The sequence below is a fragment of the Pseudophryne corroboree genome, chromosome 2 (assembly GCF_028390025.1).
Source record: "Pseudophryne corroboree isolate aPseCor3 chromosome 2, aPseCor3.hap2, whole genome shotgun sequence".
In the NCBI taxonomy this organism is placed as follows: domain Eukaryota; kingdom Metazoa; phylum Chordata; class Amphibia; order Anura; family Myobatrachidae; genus Pseudophryne; species Pseudophryne corroboree.
This window is the reverse complement of record NC_086445.1, coordinates 819,679,718-819,691,226: the sequence shown is the minus strand read 5'-3', so window position 1 is coordinate 819,691,226 and position 11,509 is coordinate 819,679,718. Positions and strand designations below refer to the sequence as shown.

Sequence of the window (11,509 nt, the reverse complement as noted above, 5' to 3'; positions counted from 1 at the left end):
TATCTCAATACTGTACCATTGATGTTTGCTTAATGAAGAAACTTTTTAAAAAAACAACTTTATTTTAAAACCATATATTAATCAAAATGAACCATAACTGAAAACATTTCGAATGCATATTTAGCCATACGTAAAACCATTTTGAAACAGGCCCAGCAACTCCATTGCTCCATGGACTGCTCCATTTTCTTGTGTTCTTTAAGGAACACAGTCCTCAAGTTTTGTATCTATTTTTTTACCCCTCCTTATCAGCTGCGGAATAAAAGGGGCGGCTGTGTTCGACCAATTGCTCCAAGGCCGCATTCCAACACGTCTTGTCAGAGTACCCCTTGGCTTTCACTTTCCAAAGGCACTCGTGGGTATGATACATGCCCAGGAGTCCGGTGATGAAATCAATGTCCTTATCCAGAGACATACCTTTAAGAAAGGTATAATTCAGATATCTGGAATTTCTTATTATTCATGCCATGCAGTAGCCTTAAGTAGGAATACATACATACCAGCATGACGCTTCTGCCAGTGAACACCAAACTATCACAACAGAAAGCAGAAGTGTTCTTATCCCTTGCCTCCCAACCAATTTTTATTTTCTACAACCAGACACTCTCTCATCTGGCTGACAGTTACTCTGGCTGGAGCAATACGCTTCTCCCAGTGCATTGCATACTGTCACAACAGAAAGCAGAAGTGTTTCCTTCACAGGGGTGTATCTACCCATTGGCCAGGATGGCACTCGCCAGGTGCGCCAGCCAAGCAGGGGGCGCTGCCTAACGGTGCCACCCTCGGCCAATGGGTGGTATCCCTTAAGCCATAGTTCTCTGGCAATACCTGGTGTGCAGAGCTGCCTGTGCATTGCCTGGGATGGAGGGTGGAGGATTGCTCAGCAGGCAGAAGCTGGCGCCAGTGTCCGGCACCGCAATGCACAACAGGGAAGCAACTGAAAATAAACTACAACTCCCAGCTACTCTTGCTGTCAGGAGCTCCTGGCGGCAAGTGCTGCTGGAAGCTGTAGTTTATTTTTTGTTTCTTCACGTAGTTTGGTGCGGTGCGTGCAGAGCAATCCTCCTCCCTCCATCACAGGCAGCTCGGCACAGCAGGTATTGCCAGACACTGCGGCTATCTGCTGGGATGTTGTGGGGTGGGGCATAGGTTCCACGTGCTATGGTGGAACAATGGCTATATGCTGTGTGGGGAGGCTATGTATGTGCTGGGAGTGGGGGAGACTACTGCTATGTGCTAAGGGCAGACTACAGCTATGTGCTGGGAGGGGGATGGGGACTATGGCTATTTGCATGGGGAGGGGAGGGGCTATATGCAGGGAGGGGGACTATGGCTATCTATGCTGGGAGGGAACTATTGTTATGTGATGGGAGGGGGTGGGGACTACTGTATGACTTTGTTGGGAGAGGTGAAGACTACTACTATGTGCTGGGGGGCTATGACTATGTGAAGGTGGGACTATGACTATGTGATTGGGGAGGTGGGGGCTATGGCTATTTACTGGGAGGGGACTATGGCTATGTGCTGGGAGGGGGATGGGAACTATGACTGTGCTGGGAGGGGGAAATAACTAGGTGCTGTTTTCTGGTGGGGGCTATGACTATGTGCTGAGGGGGAACTACAGCTATGTACATTTGAATAGAAAAGTTAGGAAGTGTGCTGCGCTGCACTGCACTTCTTTGCACTACTACTTGATTATCCTACCTGGCCATGGGTGGCATTGCCTCCTCAGCCAGGCCAGGCACTGCTGATGTCTCCTCAGTGTTATAAGAATTACCGTGTGTGCATAATGTGTAAAGGGAACTGCTACTGTGTGGGCATGATGTGTATAAGGGTTACTACTGTGTAGCGTAATTTGAATTGTCCCTTTCACACAAGATCATATCCTTTTTTTGCACATGCACCTTCCCTATTTCAAATATGGGGGGCACCAGTCCCTTACTTTGCCAAGGGCGCCCAGACCCCTAGATACACCCCTGTTCCTTCACACTCTCTGATCTGAAAAAACAGGGGCCTGGTTTTTAAACTTGACCCCTGACAAGTACAGAAAGCAGAAGTGTCTTCTATTCACACTCCTTATAATAAACTGCCCACGGCCATGCTATCTTGAATATGCCCGATCTTGTCTGATCTCGGAAGCTAAGCATGTGAGGCCTGATCAGTACTTGAATGGGAGATCACCTGGGAATACTAGGTGCTGTGGGCAATTTTTACCAGGAGACTATAACTCTACACCTACTGTTCTACAGTTTATTCTCTGGCACAATCTTCACAATCTGATATAAAAAAAGGACAATATCCTAATTATTCTGTGATCGTCTGGATACCTTTTATTTAGATATAGGACTCCTGAACATACCTTTTGATATTTTTACCTTTACATTATCTTGAACCTTATTTGTTAAAAAGGCCATCAAGTTTTTTTATAACTAAACATGTTGTTCATCATTATGATCAATATTTTATTTATGAACTAAATAAAGGTTAAGCTTTATATCAATACTTACACTCGACAAAATATAATTTCTTCATTATTTACGAACGAGTGCTCCCAGAAAAAGTTATTTTGTCTTTTTCTCACTCTTTCCTTAAATTAGTGTTTTACCAATGTTTTCTTAATGTCAGTGGCTGGGTAGTTAACTATAATCAGTTATGTCCCAAAAGTAAGTCGATAACATTGAACGTTGGGGACATGCCCTTTAGGATATAGGCCCTCATTCCGAGTTGATCGCACGGTAGCTGTTTTTAGTTGCCGTGCGATCAGATAGTCGCCGCCTATGGGGGAGTGTATTTTTGGATAGCAAGGCTGCATTCGCTTGTGCAGCCGAGCTATACAAAAACATTTTGCGCAGTTTAGGGGTAGGTCTGGACTTACTTACCCACTGCAATCACTTCAGAGTGTCAGGTCCCGGAATTTACGTCAGACATCCGCCCTCCAAACTCCTCGACACGCCTGCGTTGGACTCACCACTCCCCAAAAACGGTCAGTTGACGCCCGGATCTGCCTTCTGCCTGTCAATCTTCTTGCGTCCGCCGCTGCGAAGTCTTTCTTCGTAGTTCTTGTCGTTGCCCAGCATCGGCCGTCGCCAGGTAACGATTGCGGCCACAGCGCATGCGCAGTTCCGACCCAATCACACGGCTGCAAAAAAGTGCAGCGTGCGATCAGTTCGGAATGACCCCCATAGTGCACAGTGAAAACAAACACTTTCACCCTTCCATGAATAATCCCAATAGTGATGTCATTTTCTTACTTTTGAGTTACTTGAAAACATTTTCAAACATCCTAGTAAAAAAAAGGTGACTAAAGAAGTTACAGCAGTAGTTTTGTCCCTAGGACATATGAGATGAGATAATAAGATATTACTTTTTTTTAAATAGAAAAATTTGATAATCTCTTTAAAGATATTCTTAAAACCTAGTTGACATCATTTCTATGAAAATGAATGATGTAATACAAGTGGCTAGATTCTTTTTTTTTTTTTTTTTATGAAAATTATAAAGAATATAAACATATCTAAAAAAAATATTAATAAAATTCAGCACTTTTCTGGTCTGTGTTCTTTTCCATAAACGTATGAGACAAATACTCTATTTTGGATTGCACATGAAATTTTATCCTTTCGATCACTTCCTAATTCTGTATCTTGTGGTACTGTAGCTGGAAAGTCCCCAAATAAATTGTTGTTTTCAAATACTGAAATGCAATGGATATGGAAAAATAAATTGTACAGTCACTATTTTCAAAACATTGTAGTAAAAAATAATATAATAGTGAACCAACCTTGATCATCATTAGTTTGCACTCATTCATTTTCCTGTTTATGTAATCACATTCAATAAATAGATTTATTTTCAAAAGTGGAAAACTTCCTATGATGTGTGGTAGGTATAATGTTTGAGGACTCTCTTAATATTGTGTGTGAAGAACTGCTGGTATAAAAAAAAAAAAACCTTTTCAATGGGTAAAAAAAATACAAGATTTTTTTGTATAAATCTCTTCTCCCACCCCTTCCTCAGTTTAAACTTAAAACCCCCCAGATGGACTCAGAGAAAGAGATTCAATGGTAGGTATCAAAAATCTTATTTTCTCCATTATCCAAATAAGGAGCTTGACCATGGGAACATCCCAAAGCCACCTACAAGAGGGCATGCTCAGCCTTGGCTGCATGTAATACCTTCTATCCAAAATAAAGAATTATCCCTGCATTAAAAATCAGGAAATATGTAAACTTTGTTGAATGTATCAACAGAGGACCATGTAGCTCCTCCTGCTTCCACTTTTAAACTACTCTCAAGCCATGCAGGTCTCTCTCTTCTCTCCAATGGCAGTCTTAGGCAGTGCAGCATTAGGCAACATCACAACGTGATGACATTATGTCCTTGATATTGCTCAGAGGAACCTGGGACAGTACAGCGAGAAGTTATCCTTTGCGGTAGATGTCTGACATTACATTGTGGTTTTGCAGAGGTAAATGATCATAGGCTGGAGTGGCACCAACTGCACTGCCCTCCCTATGGCCATGAAAAGAGGGATGAGGCAGGGAAAGAAGGGTAGGGGTGGAGAAAGGAGGACATATTCTTCTTCTTTAGCCAGCAGCAGCATACTGTAATGAGTCAGTTGACTCCGCAGTCACCGCACAGTCTGTGTGCAAACTTTCACAATGTGATGCTATCACACTATGATTGACAGTGATGGCATTATGGAAAAGTGGTCTGGACAATGCAAGCATTCCCGGACCATTTTAGGGGGGCTTCGAGACATCACACACAGCTGCTGCAAAGGAAAATATGATGGCAGTGCACCTGCCTTCGCAGCCAGGCTGCTCAGTCTGCGGTCAACCCTTATTGCTGTGATCGCTATCTAATTGCAATGTGATCACAATTAGATTGCGATCGCACTGCACGGTGACGCTTTTCATGCTGGGTAGCCTGCCCTGTGCTGTCCAGCCCCCTGCATGAGATTTTTTAAGTAGCAGATTTTGCTATTTAGCTGAATCTGCCACTGATGCCGAATAAAGTCCAAAGCCTTTTGTGCTTCTTCATCCAATTCCAAACTTTTCTTTGAACCTCTTGCCCAACAGTCTAAATAACCGCATCCATATCTTTTGGCTATATTTAAGAATGTCACAAACTTTTCCCACACCAAATGGCAAGAGGTCATACTCTTCATCTTTAACACTTTCTGGGAAGACTGCAATTACTAAGACTGCAATAGGGAAATGGATTATGACTTCTGCACAAGTCAGTATCACATTACCGTTGTGAAGTTCCCCAATTTCTTATATCAATAGACAATGAAATCCACAAAGGAGAGGGTGCTGCCCAAGACAATAATATTGAAGATCAGAACATGAAAGGACAGGATTGTCTTTTTTGTTGGTGCACTTGTAAGAAAGAAAGAAAATATGTATTTTAATGTAAATCTTTTTACTAAAATGTAACTTTTATTTCATATTTTTAAAATTACCGTTGTGTGAAATATAAATAAACATATAATTGTGACAAGTAATAAATGTGATAATTAAAATATTTTTGACCCCACTGCGTGCTTATTTAAATATGTAGTTGTTATATTATTACTTAATGTTCAGTATGTATATGTGATTCATATACAGTATATTGGCCCTCATTCCGAGTTGTTCGCAGCAGTCATCGCACCGTAAATGGCAAAAAACGCTAACTGCGCATGCGCGAATGCTGAAGTGCGCGTGCGCAAAGGGAGCGATACGACACTTGTGCAAACTTACTAACTGAAATTCTGCACGTACTACACCACCGAAAATAGGGAGTGACAGAGGCGTGACAGAGGCTCGGCTTCGCTATCTAACGAAATGGGCGTGAAAGTGGGCGGCTAGTGTGGGAGTATGCAACCAGCAGTAGGTGCGTTTTTAGCAGAAATGCGTATCCGATGGTAAAATGTACACAACAAATGTTCGCTATCTTGTCGCAGCCGAGGAGTAAGTCTGCAGTTACTCTGCACTTGCGAAGTACTGATACAAGTGTGTCTGCCCTAATTAGCTATTATTTAGCAAATGAATTCACCTGTTGCCCAATTACTTGTCAAACACTGGTCTGCCAAAATACTACAAACAGCAATTGTCTGGACACATAACATTTTCATTGTTAGCACCTATAAATCTGACACGCTACCAAATAATGCCTTATTTATTTAAAGTGCAAATTAAACATTGATGTTAAATGCATGTTGTAATTTTTTCTTTAATACTAGCAAATGCAATCAAGTGACAATAAACCAACTTCTAAACTACATCAGCTAAATCTTAACAACATAGACATATTCCTATGTACATACAAAATAACATGAACTACATAATGCAGCCTACACTTAATGTTACTTTTTTTTTCTTTTAAATTTTGTTTGGAATATGTGTCCCTATCTAATATTATGTCATGTTGCCCCTAGTAACCCAAGGTCCTATTTTTTTTATTTATTTATATGCCCAGTTAAGTGTTGTGCAAGGCATACCTGTTTTAAATTAGAATATGCAATGTTTGTATGAATATTCTGATTGTTCCCTTGTTCCACAAATGTCTATATGCCATGCTAAAGTTTACAGGGCTAAGTTTTCCATAGTGCATAACCTTTAATAAAACACACAAACAATTTTGTATTCAATATTTTTTTACTTCAAAAAATATATTAAAACAGAAACACAACATGGCTACAGATGAGCATCACATACAAAGATGGACATAGCAACAAGCAGATGCCACTGACAAAATTCACATAGCAGAACCCAGTACTATGGTAACACCATCTTCTGACAAAATATGATGTTTAAGATTTAATAAGTATATGTTGTGAACCCCCAGCCAGACAAAACTTTTAGGGGAACTGAGCTCGATTCTGGAACCAACACACAAACACAACCATACACAGCACGCTAGGAAGAGGAAGATGGCTCAGGTGTACACGAAAATAACTCACAGGCTACAATTTAAAAAAAATCAAATATACCCTTTCACTTTGAGGGAGTTGTACATTCTGGCCACAAAAGCCAAAAATTAACAAAAACATCGAGGCAACATGTAAAACATGGGTACTGCCCATCTGGAGAGACATCACTTTCTCTTCTTTTTACCCGCCTGATGTAGTTCTTCACGGCTCGGTCTTCGAAGCGACCTTCGAGGGCCCTGCCCAGTGGGATGTTCTTCCTGGGCAGAGGGAGGGGAGGGAGCAGATGTGGCTGGCTCTCTGTCACTGTGGGCAAGGGAGACAGCGATGTCCTGGAGCCCTTGCAGAATAGAATTTGCAATGTCTTTGAAGGAGGAGGCGAGTTGCTCTTGGCCCTGCCTGATCTCTGCCAGACCTTGGCAGAGTTGAGCTACACCTTGCGCCACACTGGTTCTGTGCTCAGTGAGCCGGACAGGTATCTGGCTTACCTCCCGGATCATCCTGTCTTGAAAAGCATTCAGGCTCTCACCATACCTTGCAATTTGAGCCAGGATGTCCGGGATAGCAGAGGGTTGGGTGGAGGGGCTAGTTGGAATCTGGATGGATGGAATTTGTGGTCCCACAGTGCCAGAGACACTAGGTCCCCCCACCTCAGCCTCAGCCACATAACCCTCCTCTGACACTACCTGCTCACCCACCTTTGCTGTGTTATGTTCCAAGCATGTTATGTTCCTGTGAGCTATCGTTCTGTCCCTCCTCACCATCTTCCTCTTCACTAGCTGCTTGGGTACTCTGTGATTGAGATGTTATTCCAGAATCTCCCTCAGTTACCCCAGTATCTATGTCTGGCAGGGGATTCACTCCTAATTCCTGGGTATCAGAAGATGGAGTTTGTATGGTACTGGGCCCTGCTACCTCAAAATCCGAACTTGCAGCTTCCAGCATCCGCCTCCGCAACGCCAGGCACCTATGTGTCAAAGCGGACATCTGCTGCTGCACACGGTTCATCTCTGCTCCCATCTGTTCACGAGTAGCCATGTTGCTGGTGGCATGTGTGTTTGCACAGGTGTCTAGCGATTTATAGCTGCGTGTCCAGTGCGGTAATTCGCACAGGTGTCAATTTTGCTAATACTTCCAGTAATTGTACAGCCTATTTAAAGGCCAGCTTTGCAGCCTGTGTGAGTGGGTGTATGATGCCAGATGCAGTTTTGTCCAGTTTCATACAAGGTGGTCGTGTTTGTTCAAACATTTCAGTAGAGATGAGCGGGTTCGGTTCCTCTGAATCCGAACCCGCCCGAACTTCAGTTTTTTTTACACGGGGCCGAGCGACTCGGATCTTCCCGCCTTGCTCGGTTAACCCGAGCGCGCCCGAACGTCATCATCACGCTGTCGGATTCTCGCAAGGCTCGGATTCTATCGCGAGACTCGGATTCTATATAAGGAGCCGCGCGTCGCGGCCATTTTCACACGTGCATTGAGATTGATAGGGAGAGGACGTGGCTGGCGTCCTCTCCGTTTAGAAATTAAAATAGATAGGAGAGTGAGAGTGAGACACTTCATTTACTTACTGGAGCTTAGGAGGAGTTATACTAGTGACTGATGACCAGTGACCTGACCACCAGTGCAGTTTTATAATTTATTATTATTTAATAATCCGTTCTGTTCTTGTTCTCTGCCTGAAAAAAACGATACACAGTGACTCAGTCACACTCACATACCATATCTGTGCTCAGCCCAGTGTGCTGCATCATCTATGTATAATATCTGACTGTGCTCACACAGCTTAATTGTGGGGGAGACTGGGGAGCAGTTATAGGTTATAGCAGGAGCCAGGAGTACATATTAAACAGTGCACACTTTTGCTGCCAGAGTGCCACTGCCAGTGTGACTGACCACTGACCACTGTGACCAGTGACCTGACCACACTGACCACCAGTATAGTATATTGTGATTGAATGTCTGCCTGAAAAAGTACACTCGTCGTGTGACTTGTGTGGTGTTTTTTTATTCTATAAAAATTAAAAAAACTCATTCTGCTGACAGACAGTGTCCAGCAGGTCCGTCATTATATAATATATACCTGTCCGGCTGCAGTAGTGATATATATATATATTTTTTATATCATTATTTATCATCCAGTCTATACTAGCAGCAGACACAGTACGGTAGTTCACGGCTGTAGCTACCTCTATGTCGGCACTCGTCAGTCCATCCATAATTGTATACCACCTACCCGTGGTTTTTTTTTTCTTTCTTCTTTATACATACTACATCTCATTATCATCCAGTCTATATTAGCAGCAGACACAGTACAGTACGGTAGTCCATGGCTGTAGCTACCTCTGTGTCGGCACTCGGCAGTCCATCCATAATTGTATACCACCTACCCGTGGTTTTTTTTTTTCTTTCTTCTTTATACATACTACATCTCATTATCATCCAGTCTATATTAGCAGCAGACACAGTACAGTATGGTAGTCCACGGCTGTAGCTATCTCTGTGTCGGCACTCGGCAGTCCATCCATAATTGTATACCACCTACCCGTGGTTTTTTTTTTCTTTCTTCTTTATACATACTACATCTCATTATCAACCAGTCTATATTAGCAGCAGACACAGTACATTACGGTAGTCCACGGCTGTAGCTACCTCTGTGTCGGCACTCGGCAGTCCATCCATAATTGTATACCACCTACCCGTGGTTTTTTTTTTCTTTCTTCTTTATACATACTACATCTCATTATCAACCAGTCTATATTAGCAGCAGACACAGTACGGTAGTTCACGGCTGTAGCTACCTCTGTGTCGGCACTCGGCAGTCCATCCATAATTGTATACCACCTACCCGTGGTTTTTTTTTTTTCTTCTTTATACATACTACATCTCATTATCATCCAGTCTATATTAGCAGCAGACACAGTACAGTACGGTAGTCCATGGCTGTAGCTACCTCTGTGTCGGCACTCGGCAGTCCATCCATAATTGTATACCACCTACCCGTGGTTTTTTTTTTCTTTCTTCTTTATACATACTACATCTCATTATCATCCAGTCTATATTAGCAGCAGACACAGTACAGTACGGTAGTCCACGGCTGTAGCTACCTCTGTGTCGGCACTCGGCAGTCCATCCATAATTGTATACCACCTACCCGTGTTTTTTTTTTTCTTTCTTCTTTATACATACTACATCTCATTATCAACCAGTCTATATTAGCAGCAGACACAGTACAGTACGGTAGTCCACGGCTGTAGCTACCTCTGTGTCGGCACTCGGCAGTCCATCCATAATTGTATACCACCTACCCGTGTTTTTTTTTTTCTTTCTTCTTTATACATACTACATCTCATTATCATCCAGTCTATATTAGCAGCAGACACAGTACAGTACGGTAGTCCACGGCTGTAGCTATCTCTGTGTCGGCACTCGGCAGTCCATCCATAATTGTATACCACCTACCCGTGGTTTTTTCTTTCTTTCTTCTTTATACATACTACATCTCATTATCAACCAGTCTATATTAGCAGCAGACACAGTACAGTACGGTAGTCCATGGCTGTAGCTACCTCTGTGTCGGCACTCGGCAGTCCATCCATAATTATATACCACCTACCCGTGGTTTTTTTTTTCTTTCTTCTTTATACATACTACATCTCATTATCATCCAGTCTATATTAGCAGCAGACACAGTACAGTACGGTAGTCCACGGCTGTAGCTACCTCTGTGTCGGCACTCGGCAGTCCATCCATAATTGTATACCACCTACCGTGGTTTTTTTTTTCTTTCTTCTTTATACATACTACATCTCATTATCAACCAGTCTATATTAGCAGCAGACACAGTACAGTACGGTAGTCCACGGCTGTAGCTACCTCTGTGTCGGCACTCGGCAGTCCATCCATAATTGTATACTAGTATCCATCCATCTCCATTGTTTACCTGAGGTGCCTTTTAGTTGTGCCTATTAAAATATGGAGAACAAAAATGTTGAGGTTCCAAAATTAGGGAAAGATCAAGATCCACTTCCACCTCGTGCTGAAGCTGCTGCCACTAGTCATGGCCGAGACGATGAAATGCCAGCAACGTCGTCTGCCAAGGCCGATGCCCAATGTCATAGTACAGAGCATGTCAAATCCAAAACACCAAATATCAGTAAAAAAAGGACTCCAAAACCTAAAATAAAATTGTCGGAGGAGAAGCGTAAACTTGCCAATATGCCATTTACCACACGGAGTGGCAAGGAACGGCTGAGGCCCTGGCCTATGTTCATGGCTAGTGGTTCAGCTTCACATGAGGATGGAAGCACTCAGCCTCTCGCTAGAAAACTGAAAAGACTCAAGCTGGCAAAAGCACCGCAAAGAACTGTGCGTTCTTCGAAATCCCAAATCCACAAGGAGAGTCCAATTGTGTCGGTTGCGATGCCTGACCTTCCCAACACTGGACGTGAAGAGCATGCGCCTTCCACCATTTGCACGCCCCCTGCAAGTGCTGGAAGGAGCACCCGCAGTCCAGTTCCTGATAGTCAGATTGAAGATGTCAGTGTTGAAGTACATCAGGATGAGGAGGATATGGGTGTTGCTGGCGCTGGGGAG

General features: G+C 43.1%; 1 pseudogene; it reads left to right on the top strand.

The window, feature by feature from the left end:
• The first annotated feature begins 2,088 nt into the window (after positions 1–2,088).
• On the top strand, positions 2,089–2,206 carry LOC135051599 (5S ribosomal RNA; annotated as a pseudogene).
• Positions 2,207–11,509: the final 9,303 nt, after the last annotated feature.